Source organism: Lissotriton vulgaris, chromosome 7, assembly GCF_964263255.1.
Source record: "Lissotriton vulgaris chromosome 7, aLisVul1.2, whole genome shotgun sequence".
Classification (NCBI taxonomy): Eukaryota; Metazoa; Chordata; class Amphibia; order Caudata; family Salamandridae; genus Lissotriton; species Lissotriton vulgaris.
This window is the reverse complement of record NC_141695.1, coordinates 1601556856-1601572399: the sequence shown is the minus strand read 5'-3', so window position 1 is coordinate 1601572399 and position 15544 is coordinate 1601556856.

Sequence of the window (15544 nt, the reverse complement as noted above, 5' to 3'; positions counted from 1 at the left end):
CTCTTTGCATGTTTTTTTTCTCGTTATCCCACTATTGGACACATGTAGTTCTCACATTGAGTCAGTCATGTAAACAATGATGTTTGTCATTTATGTTGATATTAAGTACATTGATTTGGTTTTATATATCCTCTTTGTTTTAGTGCTCCTTGAGAAAGGACACCTCTGTCCGAAATGCATCGGAGCCATTCACAGTTTCTGATGGATTAAACTGATGGTCTGCTAATTCATATGAATTGAATATGAAACACTTCAAATGAAAGATTTTGATTAAAACTTTTGAAACCTTTCATGAATGGAACTTTATTTGAACTAACCGCCTGGAAACTCTCTGTGTTGTTTTGTTACACACAGTTCCATATAAGTGTGCCCACCACAGGGATGCGCCTACACCCCAGTAGCGCACTCAACTCCTAAACCATTTAGGGCGTACCAGTGAACAGTTACGCCACCTGTAGGAGCACCTTAAAACCAACACCTGCTTACTTTTTCAACAATTGTTGATAAACTTCACGCTGTGCGCCACGCCCAATCAACTCAGCCTATGTTCATGAGGCTCATTGGGTTGATGCACAGGGCAGATACGTATTTGTCCAGGGCAGGATAGGCACTGAGGCGGTTGTCTTTGGTAGTGTGTATGCCCCACCTCCACTACAAGGCGCTCTTATTGAAAAAATATTTGATGTGTGGGCTGGGATACCACAAGCTCTGGCAGTAGTGGGTGGTGACTGGAACGATGTGATGAATGCACGAATGGATCGTCACAGACTAGGGGGAGATGTGCCAGCAGACACACCGACTAAATTGAATGGTATGGTAAGAGGGATGGGATGGGTTGACGCATGGCGACACCAACACACCCAAAGTCTTGAATTTACATATGTTTCGGCAGTACACGGGTCCTTCTCCAGGACTGATTATCTGTTTGTCCCCCACTCCTGGATTGGGAGAGTGAACTCCACTTCTACCCTGCCACGGGGCCTGTCAGATCACTCCCCAATTGCGATTGACATACTTCTTGATAAGAGACGTCAGCCATTCCGGTGGCGTCTTTCCACATGGCACTTGCAACTGGACACCTATCAGACGAACACAAGAGAGGCTATTGCTCACTACTGGAGTGACAAGTCGAACACTGACGATATGACCCTGTGGGAGGCCCTGAAACCTACACTCCGCGGGGTAGATGTTGCTTGGTGTGTGGCTGCTTGTAGGACACGTAGGGAGGACATAGTGGAGGCTGCGAATCAGGTTAGAGAACAGGAAGAAAAATGTAATACTAGAGGAGGTGAGGAAAATGTGGGTCAGTTGCTATTGCTGCAGCAATTGTATGCCTCCTTGTTATTGGATGAGGCTAAACAGTTGTGGCTGGCGGCTCAGAGTAGGATCTATCAATGGGGCGATAAATCCAGCTCGATGCTATATAGACTTTGCCAAAGGACCTTTCATGCGCAGTCCTTACCGTGTCTCCGCGATAGTGAGAGGACGACCATGACAGCCCTGGCGGCCAGCTTCGCACAGTATTATGCTGCCCAGTATGCCCCCCGAGAGTCCCTCCCAGCAGTAGATGTTGACAAATTCCTTGCGGACCTTCCGCCACGGGCGATTTCAGATGAAGGGCGTGCCCTCTTGGAGATCCCTCTATCTGCGGAGGAGCTAGACACTGCCCTCGGAGAATTAAATGTTGGCAAAGTCCCTGGACCCAACGGGTTCCCTTGTGAATTCTTTAAGAAATTTCACAGCCAGCTAGGACCGTATTATAGAAGAGCGGTGGAAGCGGCCAGGAAGTGTGGCCGACTCCCGAAGGACTGGCGACATGCTGAGATAGTGGCCTTCTGTAAACCGGGGAGGTCCCCTGAACAGCATGAGTCCTACAGACCAATATCATTATTGAACACCGAAGCAAAAATATTGGCAAAAGCCCTGGCCAACCGCCTACTCCCATACATTACAGACCTGATCCACCCGGATCAAGCCGGATTTATTGTTTGTATAAGCTTTATTCGAGACAATTCTCATAAAAGCACATAAAATCAAAACAGTTGCACAAAAATACATAGTTACAGAATAAGAAATTCATTAAACATAGAGTACAGCTCATACTACATTTACTCATAAGAACCATTTATACCAATAATTGCATAAAACATTGTTAAAAGGGATACCTGATTACCTGCTACCCCCCAAGGACCGTCGTCTTATCGCCCAAGCCCAACCCAGGTATTTGGCTACCCCTATGACTATCGAGTCCTGGTTTGTTGTGCGTAGGATTCTTAAAGCCACTGCACTGTCTCGTGTCCCCAGGTTTTTACATACCGGCGAGAGCCATTTTCTCCTCGGATTTGCATAAGCTTGGCATACGAAGAGGAAATGACCTATGCTCTCCTCGGCATTTTCGCATGCTGGACATAAGTTGTTGGTGGGTCTGTGCCAGCCAGATGTCAGTTTCTTAAGGGGGATAGAACCTGATCTTAACTGAAAGACAAGTTTCCTGTCCATAGGTACCGTGATGTTATCCCAGTAATTTTCTAGGGCAGGGAGGATTTTTGTCTCCAGGAAGCGACCAGACATAGAGTCAGCCCTGGTGTCTTTCAGCATCTTACCACCCACCCAATCCCAATATTGTTCTTTGAGGACTTCTTTACTAGGGAAGATTTCTCCCGCGGGGTTATTCCAAAGATTTGAAAACCTTAAGTTTACTAGCATGGTCTTCAGGTGTTTTAACCATTTTATCTTATGGAAGATATCTTCCTTGATTATCCATAGAAAGCCCTCTGCATATTGTCTTATTTCTGGAGTCGTCCAGAGGCGTCTCCAGTAGAGGACTGGGCGCAATCGAGCTCTGTCTACAATGGTACGTCTACCTAGCTCCAGAAACAATGGGATTAGGGGGGTGCTCTGTGGGAGTCCTGTAATCCCTCGCATGAACTTGTTCTCGGAAGTCTGAAGAGCCACTAGACTATCCCAAGCCCATAGCTCCGCACCGTATAGAGTGGCACCCAAAACCTTCGCATCATACACTGTTATTGCGGGTTTTATAGGTTTTGTTTTAGATTTGCGGTGTTCCCCCCTTAGAGCACCTGAAAGCTGCTGGTGCTTTAAGACTACTTTATCCACATGATGCGTCCAGCCAATGCCCTCTGCGATCTGTACTCCCAAATACGTAAATTCAGTAACAGTGTCTAGCCTACAGTTATTTAAGGTTATCTTGGGATAACTCCTGCGTCCTGTGGAAAAGGCCATTAGTTTTGTTTTTCCCACATTTACCTCTAGCCCATGCTCCATGCAAAAAGCATCAAAAATGCTTAATGCACGTTGCAGCCCCATGGGGGTCTTAGACAGGATAAGAGTGTCGTCGGCGAACATCAGGATCGGAACCCTGGTGTCCGCTAACGATGGGGCATCTACACTAGCCTTCAACATTCTCTCGACGATCCCGTTAATAAATAACAAGAAAAGTAGAGGGGCCATGGAACAGCCTTGTCGAACACCCCTTTCCACAGGGAAATCCGCTGTTGTCTCCCCGCTTCCACCCCACTGGACTCTAGCGAAATTGGATTCGTGCAGTCGCATGATTAATGTTAGCAGATCTGCAGGAATCCCCAGCTTTTGGAGAACCGACCATAGCTTGTACCGGGGGACTAGGTCGAACGCCGCCCTCAGGTCGACAAACGCGACATACAGGCAGCCCCTTCCCAGTACAACGGTCTTCCACCGCAATATGGTGAAGCGGAAGACCTGATCAATGGTACTGGTTGCTCGCCTAAATCCCGCTTGGTATGGGGAAAGGGCGTTGTTGTCTTCTACCCAGTCCATTAGCTGGTTTGTTACCATTCTCCCAACTACTTTCTGTATGGTGGCTATTAAACTTATAGGCCTATAATTAGCAGGCAAAGAACGATCACCCTTCTTGTGAATGGGGATGATGGTTGCACCCTTCCAAATGTCTGGGACCACTGCCCCCTTCGCTAGGGCATTTGCTACAAGGAGGGTATATCTCGCCCATCTAGTTACGTCGTGTTTGAAAATATCAGGGGGAATACCATCTGGACCTGGCGCCCTCCCACATTTCGCGGAACCAATGGCAATTTCCGCTTCTCTGAGGGAGAATTGATCATCGGTTGCATAAACCGGTGTTATATTGTCAGCTGCCACGGGATGGTTACTTTCCGCATACTGTGGTCCAAAATAATCGACCCAAGCTTCCTCTGGTACATTATTATCAGGCTTCGCAGGACCCGCTCCACTGCCCCACTTGATAATTTTCCAGAATAACATTGAGTCTTTGTTATCAGAGGCCTCTTTTAATTCGGCCCAGTGGTCTTCGTCCCATTTCTTTTTGGCACGATAGATGGCTAATTTGTACAGTTTCCTATTCTTTATCACTGAAGCGCGGTCCCTATTCCTTATGGCTTGTCCCAGGTCTAGTCGTGCTGTTCTACAGTGATTGTCAAACCACCTGCCCACTTCCTTAGCTTTCTTCCCTTTCCTTTTTTTAATAAAAAAACATGGTCTTAGAAGGGAGAATAACTTATTGTGGATTTCAGTGATGCCACTGTCCCCTGGAACCACTGGAACTGCTGCTTCAATCGCGGAAATTGCACTGTCAACCTCATTATTGATGTAAATCATAGTGGCCTCATTTGCCAGTACCTTGGGCCATTTTAACCTGCGCTCATCGTTACTCATAACAGGGGTTTCGTCGTGTGTCTCTATAGGGTTTCCTGAACCAGTATTCCAACACCCATGGGTCACACATAGGGGGTTGTGGTCACTTTCAACCCGGGGCCTAACAGCCATATCAACAACCCCGTTCCACAGCTGGAGACTACACAATATGTAGTCAATTCGGCTCCTATTGATACCATTGTCAAAAGTGTAGCTGCCCTCCTTGTCCCCAGGTGTCCTCCCATTCAGTGCTCTTAAACCATGTTCCATACAAATTCCATTTAGTAATAAGATCTCTTTTGTCCATCGCTTCACAGGTTTTAAGCATAGAGATGGTACTCCCCAGAGATTGTCCTCTTCACTCTCCAGGAGGTCATTTGTACAGTCCAAAGGTTCAAAAGTCCTGTTTAGGTCCCCAACAATTATCATTACACTTTCCTGGGAATTGGCCTCTATGGCAGCAGACAACAGCTCAATAGTGGGTAAATTGGTTACATTATTACCTCTCACATAGACATTGTATAAATCTATTGATTGGCCCTTAGCTACGGAGATTCTTAATGCTTGCAGATCAATATTTCCCAGGTCCAGCATTTTGATGTTAATGTGCAGATCCTGTCTAACCCAAACAGTTAGGCCTCCCTTGGGCCGCCCTCTTCCCCCTTTTGAAGCTGGTATACAATAATTCAGGTAACCTAGGCAAAAGAGGGGATCACAGGCCCAGGTTTCTTGGAAACAACAAATGTCAAAACCACTTATAAAATTCACCCAAGATTGGGAATCCAACTTGCTAGCCAACCCGGCGACATTCCAAGATAAAAGTGTACCAATGTCGGCATTTGTCCCGTCTCGAGCATTAGTGAATGGGAATACTTGGGCTGACATTGGGCTTTCCATGGGACTAGTCAGCCTTTCTAAGTCATCTATTGGATCGACAGTCAAGTCATCTGTTGCTGGGTATGTTATCATGACATTTGTATTTGGGGTTCCCAGTCTTAACCACCTTCTTCAGCCAAACCCCCCGTCTCGATATTGTTGACCGATAGATTTATAACAGTGGTATTACCACAAACATCACATGACCCTTTTTGCTCATTTATAATCCCACCTGTGCTAACTGTACTAGTATGTCAATATCCCCATCTCGGGTCCTGCCATCCTACATGGGAGTTGTAATATGTATGTAAGGTATGATTATGACCAACAAGGGGAGGTGGTAAAGGATTGACTGGCCATGATACAGTGGGGGGGATTAAGGGTTCATTGAGTAGACTAGTCGTTACACTTGTGGGTCGGGGGTAAAAAAAGGTAAGGTCCACAATACCAATACCACCCTTATTTGTTCCCCATCCCTGCCTAGTTATCCATCCCACCACCCTTGGGTCTTGGAAATTAACCACAATACAATCCCCCCCCAAGGTTTTTGGTGTGTATCCCATCCAATCTATTCTCCTTGCCCCTATTATTAGCCCGTCGATATCACCAGGCAGAGGACGGTTTTCCTTTAACCAGTGCATGGTCTTGTTTTTAAGCATCTGGAATGTTTCTCTCTGTCCTGGGGGTAGAGGTGGTACATTAATAAGAACTGCCACGTAGGGGAAGGAGTCTGGGGTGAGATTAATTGGGGGTTTTCTATGGGGTGGCTTTGCCAAGGGCGGTGGGATAGATTTGGGAACTTGGGGGACATGTTGGGGGGCTGGCTTCTGCGCCTGTAGTTTGTTATTTGTTTGGGACGATACTAAAGTTTTACCTGCCGACGGGCATATGTTAGCCCTATTTCCTCCCCCCGGGATGTTTGGAGCTATCTGTAAGTTATTAGTTACATTTACAGATGTTGGTACTTTACCCACTTGATGACACGATGTGGCCTCAGCATTCACAGCGGCCGGTGGATTTTGTGTCTGGGGTATTGTGGGCTGTGTAAAATGTGTTATAGTCGACTGAGATGGTTCAGAACCAGCGGTCGCTCTCTCATCTCTATCTAAGGTTTTTACAGTAGCTTTGGCTGTGGGTTTGCTTTGTTTGGGAGGTAAAGGAGAGCTATTTCGGGGGTTTCTTCCCTTGTCCTGGACAAGAGGGTTGTTAACGACCTGAGGGTTTATGTTCGCTTCCACCCTATTTGCTTTAATCAGAGATTTTGTAGAATAGAAATTGTCTAATGTTATCTGCTCGAAATGGTTTAGCCTATCTGCAAGCTTGACAATTTTATCCTCAATAGGGGTAAGTAGTAGTCTAAACAATTTTTCCAATTCTGGGAGCACATTTGCAAGTGATAGAGCATTTTCTTTACTTGATACATTGGAAACAGTACAAGAGTTGTCCACTATGTCTTGGCTATCCAGGGATACAAGAATAGTTGGTGTTACACTTTCTGTACTTTGAACTTGTTCATTAACAACCTTTCCAAAGTTCACGAGTTTGTGTAGCTTCCTAAGTTTTTGTGGGGGTTTGACCATCTTTTTGCATTTTTTTACAGAAGCTGGTCGTTTCCTTTTGGACCCAATTTTGGGATGGGCCAATGTAACCTGGAGACCAGAGTCAGGGTGCGGTGTTGGTTGGGATTTACTACCACATGGATTATTTGAATCTGTCGCCACACACTTATTTATTTTTTCAGCCTGGGCCCCAAAATGTTCGTATGTAACTGGGAGGTTCACTGATGATAAGGGGGTTACCAAGGTGGGGTAAGCTGGATTTGGAAACTTGTCCGTGGAATTCTTGAGTATTTCAATTGATAGTCTACGCTCTGCGCGCTTCTCTGCCAAGGTTAGCTCTTTGTCTATTGTCAGTGAGCGGTTAAAAAAGAATTTGTCTAAGGGTCCAATTGCCAGTGGACCAGACTCTGCAGGAGGAGTTATCAAGTGGCTGTTTACAGAGCTTGTAATTGTAGACATTGCCATATTGATCTCAAAACAAAGCTGGAGTGTCAATGTCACTTACTGGGATAGATGATGTATGACGCTGGTAAGAGGGGTGGCCCGGCCTCCTTCGGCCCCGGACGGCCACAGACGGTCCCGCCCTTGTCCCGGGCTTCTCCCGGCGCCCTCCCGCGCGCTCCCGCGAAGCGGAGATACTGCGCTCCTTATGACTCTACAGCTATGTCTTCATTGGGTGATAGGCGGGTGGGCGTGGCCAGCGGGGAGAGCAACCCAGGTGTTGCTGATTGGGCGCGCAGGGGCTCCTGGACACTGGAGTCCCCTGCCTGTGCTCGCAGCCCCGCTGGTTCACTCGCCTGTCCCCGCGCTCCTCCTGGAAACCTTGGTGCAGCCTCCAAACAATCGACGCGCTGCGGGACCCGCGAAGCGGGTCCGGCGAGTCGTAGGGTCAGCGGTAGCAAAGGGTCAGCTGGCAGCAAGTCCGCCGCGCTCCTCAAGCGTCCTGGTGCAGGCAATCCGTTAAAAGGGGTCCCACAGGCTCTACGGTAAAGTCTGCTTTTACCTCCGTTGGCGGGGGGGCGTGGCCAGCGGGGAGAGCAGCCCAGGTGTTGCTGATTGGGCGCGCAGGGGCTCCTGGACACTGGAGTCCCCTGCCTGTGCTCGCAGCCCCGCTGGTTCACTCGCCTGTCCCCGCGCTCCTCCTGGAAACCTCGGTGCAGCCTCCAAACAATCGACGCGCTGCGGGACCCGCGAAGCGGGTCCGGCGAGTCGTAGGGTCAGCGGTAGCAAAGGGTCAGCTGGCAGCAAGTCCGCCGCGCTCCTCAAGCGTCCTGGTGCAGGCAATCCGTTAAAAGGGGTCCCACAGGCTCTACGGTAAAGTCTGCTTTTACCTCCGTTGGCGGGGGGCGTGGCCAGCGGGGAGAGCAGCCCAGGTGTTGCTGATTGGGCGCGCAGGGGCTCCTGGACACTGGAGTCCCCTGCCTGTGCTCGCAGCCCCGCTGGTTCACTCGCCTGTCCCCGCGCTCCTCCTGGAAACCTCGGTGCAGCCTCCAAACAATCGACGCGCTGCGGGACCCGCGAAGCGGGTCCGGCGAGTCGTAGGGTCAGCGGTAGCAAAGGGTCAGCTGGCAGCAAGTCCGCCGCGCTCCTCAAGCGTCCTGGTGCAGGCAATCCGTTAAAAGGGGTCCGGATTTATGCCCCACAGAGCAACGAGACACAATATTCGACGCGCGCAGGTGGTAGTCGAAACAGCCCGAGCAGCAGGGATCCCTGCGGCGTTTTACTGGCCGATATAGATAGGGCCTTTGACTCAGTAAGCTGGGTCTACCTCTGTGCACTTCTGTCCCGCCTAAATCTCGGGCCCCACTTCCTATCATATTTACAGCTCCTATATACGGACCTAACAGCGTCGGTGAGAGTGGCTGGGGCAGTGTCTGACCCGTTTCCCATAGGTCAGGGCAACAGACAGGGATGCCCCCTGCCGCCATACTTATTCGCCCTGGCCATGGAACCGCTGGCAGCATGGGTGCGAATGGATGCACAGATGCGAGGTGTTGAATGGGAGGAAGGGCCTTCCGATAGAATCGCACTCTATGCTGACGACGTTCTATTTTTCCTTACGGATTTAAATAAATCCAGCCCGCGGGTCCTTGACATTATGCGAATATTTGGGGAGGTTTCGGGCCTCCGCTTGAATTTGCGTAAGTCTGTGCTGTGGGTGCTGGGGGAGCGCCGAGGCCTGGGGCCCTGGGCGGCCGCGTTGCAGGAGGCGACGGGAGGCCTTAAATATCTAGGCATTTTCCTAACAGATCTGCGTGAGATCTCTTGGACACGCAACGTAATACCTGTGTGGGATCGGATTCGATCCGACATGGCCACATGGTCCCGCATGCCGATCGTCCATATTTAAAATGATGGCCCTCCCACGCTTATTATATCAACTGCAAAACCACCCATACCCTATTCCAATGCAGTGGTTCAGACAGGTGAACTCGGCACTCGGTCAGTTTCTCTGGGCCGGGGGTGTAGCAAGAGTTGCACTCCGCACATGTTTCCTCTCTACGTATTGTGGTGGCTTAGTGACATCAGACATTTTGTCCTACTATCAAGCCTCTCATTTGTTGATACTAAATGTGTGGTGGTATGGAGACTGGGGCGACCCGGCCTACGCCCTTGAGAGATATCTAATGGACCCTGACACGTTACACACCATACTTTATTCACCAACTAAGAGGAAGAGGCTCCCAGGGGTTACTCAAATAGTGTTTCATATATGGCGTGGAGCACTTAGCCGCATGGGGTGGTGGAACAAACTAACGAGGGAAACTTCGCTGTGGCAGAACGGACTACTACCGGCATTGGCAACCCTGCAGGGGTTCCGAGGCTGGGACACAATTGGTATATCAGCCCTAGGTCACGTCATCAAGGGCAGGGCCCTCAAGTCGTTCCAGGAGTTGCGAGAGGAATTCGACATGCCCCAGTCCCAATTCTTCAGATACTTACAATTCCGTCATGCTATCACACCCACCCTGAACAGCCAGAATTTAGCCCGCTGGAAGCTAAGGTGTTTATGGGGGAATTGGAAAGTAAGAACATTTCTAACATATACCAAACACTACTCACGCACTGCTCCTCTTCCCTGGATAGCCTACGGACTAAGTGGGAGAGTGATGTTGGGGCGCTTGAAGAGGAAGACTGGAGGGAAGCGCTTGAGGCTCCAAGAGGAGCGGCAATAGCGGTACGCCTGCGATTTATTCAGTTCAAATGTTTACATAGAGCCTATTATACTAGGGAGCGGCTATGGAAGGCTGGCATGATTGCGTCCCCGGAGGGTTTGCGATGTGGTCGAGAGATAGGAACGTTTATACATACAGTATGGTCGCGTGATGGACTGAGAAGGTTTTGGTCGGGTGTGTGGGACTGCCTGTCTGAGGTGTTGGGCTGGGAGCTCCCCCGCTCGCCGCAGCTGGGACTACTTCATGACTTGGAACAAGTGGGGGGGAACATTTACAAACACCATTTGCTGCTTCTGGGCCTCACAGTGGCTAAGAGAGATGTGGCCAAAGCCTGGAAGGATCCTAGGGCCCCTCTGATGGGAGTCTGGCAGCGAGGTCTGGATTTTTATATGGGACTGGAACGCCCGATTTATGAGGCCAGGGGCTGTCCCCGGAAACATTACAAGATTTGGAAGAGGTGGGCGGATTATAGAGAACTCTGGCTGGAACCGCCAACGAATGATGTAGCAGAAGAAAGACATTTGGTCATTGATCCCAACGGGATAAGGAGTACACACTAAATATTTCGTGTCATCTGATTTGTATATGGACTGGCTAGTCACTGTGCAGGGGGTGGGGGAGGGTCTTGAGTGGGGAGGGTGGAAGGGTGAAGGGAGGGGGGAAGTTGGAATGTTACTTTCTATTTTATTTTGCATAGAAGAAAACACTGTTGTTTGAATTGTTTTCATGTGATAATTCCACTAATGCTCACAGCTTCTCCGGAGTCCGGGGCGCTGTGCGTGTCAGACATCTGTTCAACAACATAATAAAACTTTGTTTTGAAAAAAAAAAAAGGCATTCGTGCAGTGGGTTTCTGAGGAGGAATTCTCTCTCGACACATACTATTTGCTGGTTGGTATATAATTCCGCATCCTGTAGCATGCTATCATGACAATGCATGGGGGACTATTTTGTGTTTTATACGTAAAAAAAATCATAGTACTGTACAGAAAATCTAATTGCTTACCTCATGTACTGTTTGGAAGAAATACTCATTGTTTTCAGTTCATCATTCTCATTTACTGCATTTGTTAGGACTTGATTGGGACCCTGACCTTAAGATTTCCACCCAGTAGTAGGGTTGTCTCTTTGCACACCAGGACAAGCTTACCCCAAGATTGCCAACCAAAGTTTAATTAGATCAGCCACAAAATCTGCAATCTGGCGATGTATTGGGTGGCTGTTTTGCAGTCAGGCTGTACCAATCTCAAAAAAGTAAAGCCTCCTACACCATATTGAATTTTCACTTGTAGCTCCTGCTGTCTCCCTACTGCTGAGAAAACACTACTGGGTACGGGCTCCCAACAGTAAGGCCAAGCCACTGACCTAACACTAAACTTAACAATTGCGAATACTGTTATCCTCACTTCAATTTATTTGTCGCAGGACATTGGAATTAAACCAAACATGGGTCCAAGACTTATTAATCAGTCTGAATAAATCATTATTTTTATTAAATCACTGAAAATACATTTGTCAGTTATTTTATGTCATTTACACAATTTTTAATATCCCTACAATAAACAAATACATACACATTATACAATCAATAATAACTCTACTATATACAATCCAGAACATTTACTCCCAATCATTCAACACATTACACACTCACACTTTCACCCCAGAACAGAAGAATGTATTTACATAAACAAATTCAAAAAATCCTTATATACAAAATCATAGAAAAAACATTCTTTAATACTTGTATTTTTTAAACAGTGATGCCTATTTTTGGAGATCTTATGGCGTACAAAATAGCGGTCTACGCTTTTCGAACTCCAAACTGGTTAGGAGTTCTCATCAGGACCTCATGGCTGTGAAAAAGAATAAGAACAGATATTTGTCACTACCATTTGAAACCCCTCCTTCACTGCTGCCCAACGTTTACTTCCGCTTCTTACCTCTTTCTTGGAAAGAACCTGAATAATCAACTCAACGTGGAGCTCTGCGTCAAACAAACCGGACACTGCCATTACTTATCTATCCCAATCAAAACAAGGAAAGAACATCAAACACCATATACATCATTGGCACATTATTCAAATTTGTAAGTGCCCAATGATTGAACTATACCAAATATGTCCCCGACTGCGACTATGCCAATCATATCAAGGGCTACAACACTGTCCATTTCAGAGCAATACTCACTTTCAGTCCACATACAATGGGCACCTCTAAGTAGTGATTTTATGTGCAGGGACTTGAAACAAATCAATGACACGCCTAATTACCTTTCAAGGCTGAATGTCACTAGACACATGAACGCTTTATCCAAAAGGGAGGGGGCTTACTTGCGACACGGTGTCCAGTTCGTATATAATGTCAGGCCGGAGGCTCCGAATGTTTTCTGCATATGCGGAAAAGGAAAAAAAGGGCTTTTTTAAAGTCTAGTTCGTGGCGCAGCAATGTAGCTTCAGAACTGAAGACAGCAAAAATTCCAGCCGTTGTCTTACCTTCCTGGGACCCTTTCAGCGCCTCGCACGGTTACCGGTACACTCAGCGTTTGGATCAGCTGTGTCTGCGTGTAGGTCGGTTCCTGATTCAACAAGTACTTCCTCATTCGCGGATAATCATGGGTATTGTTGTGAAACTTTATTGATGGTGTTTCAAGGCTGAATGTCACTAGGCACATGAAGGCTTTAAAGGGCTTCTTTTAAAGTCATGTGTCTAGTGACATTCAGCCTTGAAAGGTAATTAGGCATGTCATTGTTTTGTTTCAGGTCACTGCACATAAAATCACTGCTTAGAGGTGCCCATGTTATGTGGACTGAAAGTGAGTATTGCTCTGAAATGGACAGTGTTGTAGCCCTTGATATGATTGGCATAGTCGCAGTCGGGGACATATTTGGTATAGTTCAATCATTGGGCACTGCCGAATTTAAATGATTGGGAGTAAATGTTCTGGATTGTATATAGTAGAGTTCTTATTGATTGTATAATGTGTATGTATTTGTTTATTGTAGGGATATAAAAATTGTGTAAATGACATAAAATAGCTGACAAATGTATTTTCAGTGATTTAATAAAAATAATGATTTATTCAGACTGATTAATAAGTCTTTGACCCATGTTTGGTTTAATTCCAATGTGCTGTGACAAATAAATTGAAGTGAGGATAACAGTATTGGCAATTCTAAGTTTAGTGTCTCCCTACTGCTGGTCCTTCCTCTGGCTTTTCTCCCTCTGCCACTGGGTTTACATTTCAAGCACCCGTCAGTGACTAGGTCTGTGGAATAAGCAGTCTATTTTTTGGCAGCTAGATGTTGCATTCTAGACTGGTTATTCCTTTTGTGGTTGTGTTGGGGGTTCCCTCCCATGGGGTGAAGGTGACAGCGAAGGAAGAACAGGGATGTCCCCCACATGAATCCACGGACTTCTTTTTCACCATTGGAATTTTTTCAACAGAACACAATTATTAATGTTGTTTGCCCTGCAAATTATTTATTTCACGAATCCTTCATTTACAGTTCTGTGTTATACAGATGTTGTTATCTTGATTTGTTATTACTGTGGTGAACAGAATAGATGATGAAATGGCCTACGGGGAAGAGAGATCCGTCGATGCATTGCAGCGCATGCAGTCATTATGTCATCTCTCACACTCATTCATACTTGTGTACTACTACAGTTACAAAAAATACAATTGCAAAGCCAATAGGTTTGGCCTTACTGTTCTACGGCACGCTAACTCTATTTGTGTCTGTCTGTGTTTGCATGCGTTATACAAAAAAGGGCAAACTTACTTGGCTTGTGCCCTATGCCATATCTGATATCTCTTAGTACCCCCCTCCCCCCAGCTGCTTTGTATACAACAGTGTTTTTTTAAGACGGTATGGTGTGTATGGGCACATTGTTAGTGCGTTATCTTATTTTTAGTAATTTTTCCACATATTAAGGTTTATCTAAATTTATTTGTATATATTAATACAAGTAATTGACAGTAGAAATGAAACTGGATTTCTAAAATCAATTTAAAAGAACATTACCTCAGTATCAAGTATTAACAGTATCGGGCGTGAAGAACAAGGATAATGCTTAAGTTATAATGCGTATATTTTCAAGTAAAAACAAGGATCCTAAATATCCTAATTTTTGAAAGAGCAAGACAACCAAATACTGAGAGAATTAATATTGAGCATATACTAAGCCAAGATTCCATGACTAATCATTTTAGTCTGACTCCACCATGATCTCCATTTAGGACACCTCAAAGTGGATAGAGATTGGCAACACGCATTCTCTTGGACCTGTTGGTGGCATTCAACACCGTATATAATGAAATCTTAATGAGCATAGAAAATTATATCAAAGGAAATATTTTTGATTGGCTCGACTGCTACCTTAAACACATTTCGAGAACCATTTCTATCCACTGTCTTCATATAGAACATACAGTATCGATAGAGGAGTTTCTCGTTGATCCATTATCTAAAACTTTTATACAATGTGTACATCAAACCACTCCTGATACCAGGGTCGGACTGGCCTGAGGGGCAATTAGGCAGTGCCTGATGGGCAGGTCCCACAGTCATTGCTTGGGCTGTCTTTTTTTGGACGTTATGGGCCGTTTTATGGCCAGAAGGGCTGGTTTTTACTATTGATTTCTCTGATATTAAAACAAACATTCCCTGCAGCAAACACAAATGCATTCCTAGCAAATTACTCATACAGCGTGTCTTTATTAGCTCAAAACTGGCCTGATTTCTAAATGTGGGCCACTTTTTTAGCTATCTGGTTCACTAACGTGGACCTCTTTTATTTTGGAGCCTGCGCCTATTTTTTCCCAGTCTGACCCTCCCTGGAACTATGCAGTTCTTTCAACCTCACAGGCGACAATACACTTATGATACCAAGGAAATCCACAAAATACGGAATTCACTCTCAGCAAATACACAAGCTACTGTATGTCATCTAGAATTAGTAAAATGTTCAAAACAGGGCTATTCCCCACTTGAATCTCGGAGTATGCAAGTAAGGATCTCTATAGCAATAGAACGTGGGGATTAGTGTCACACAGGAAACTGAAAGGATTACACACTCCTCACCACAACCTAAAATGATGGTGTCCCAGAACAATATATCTAAGACGGTAACTGGACATAATATCGACTACATATTATCGAATGGACAAAATATCGACGGAAAAATATCGACATTAACTAAATATCGACTATAGGAATATCGTTGGGCAAAATATCGACAGAAAAAATGACAAAAAAATAT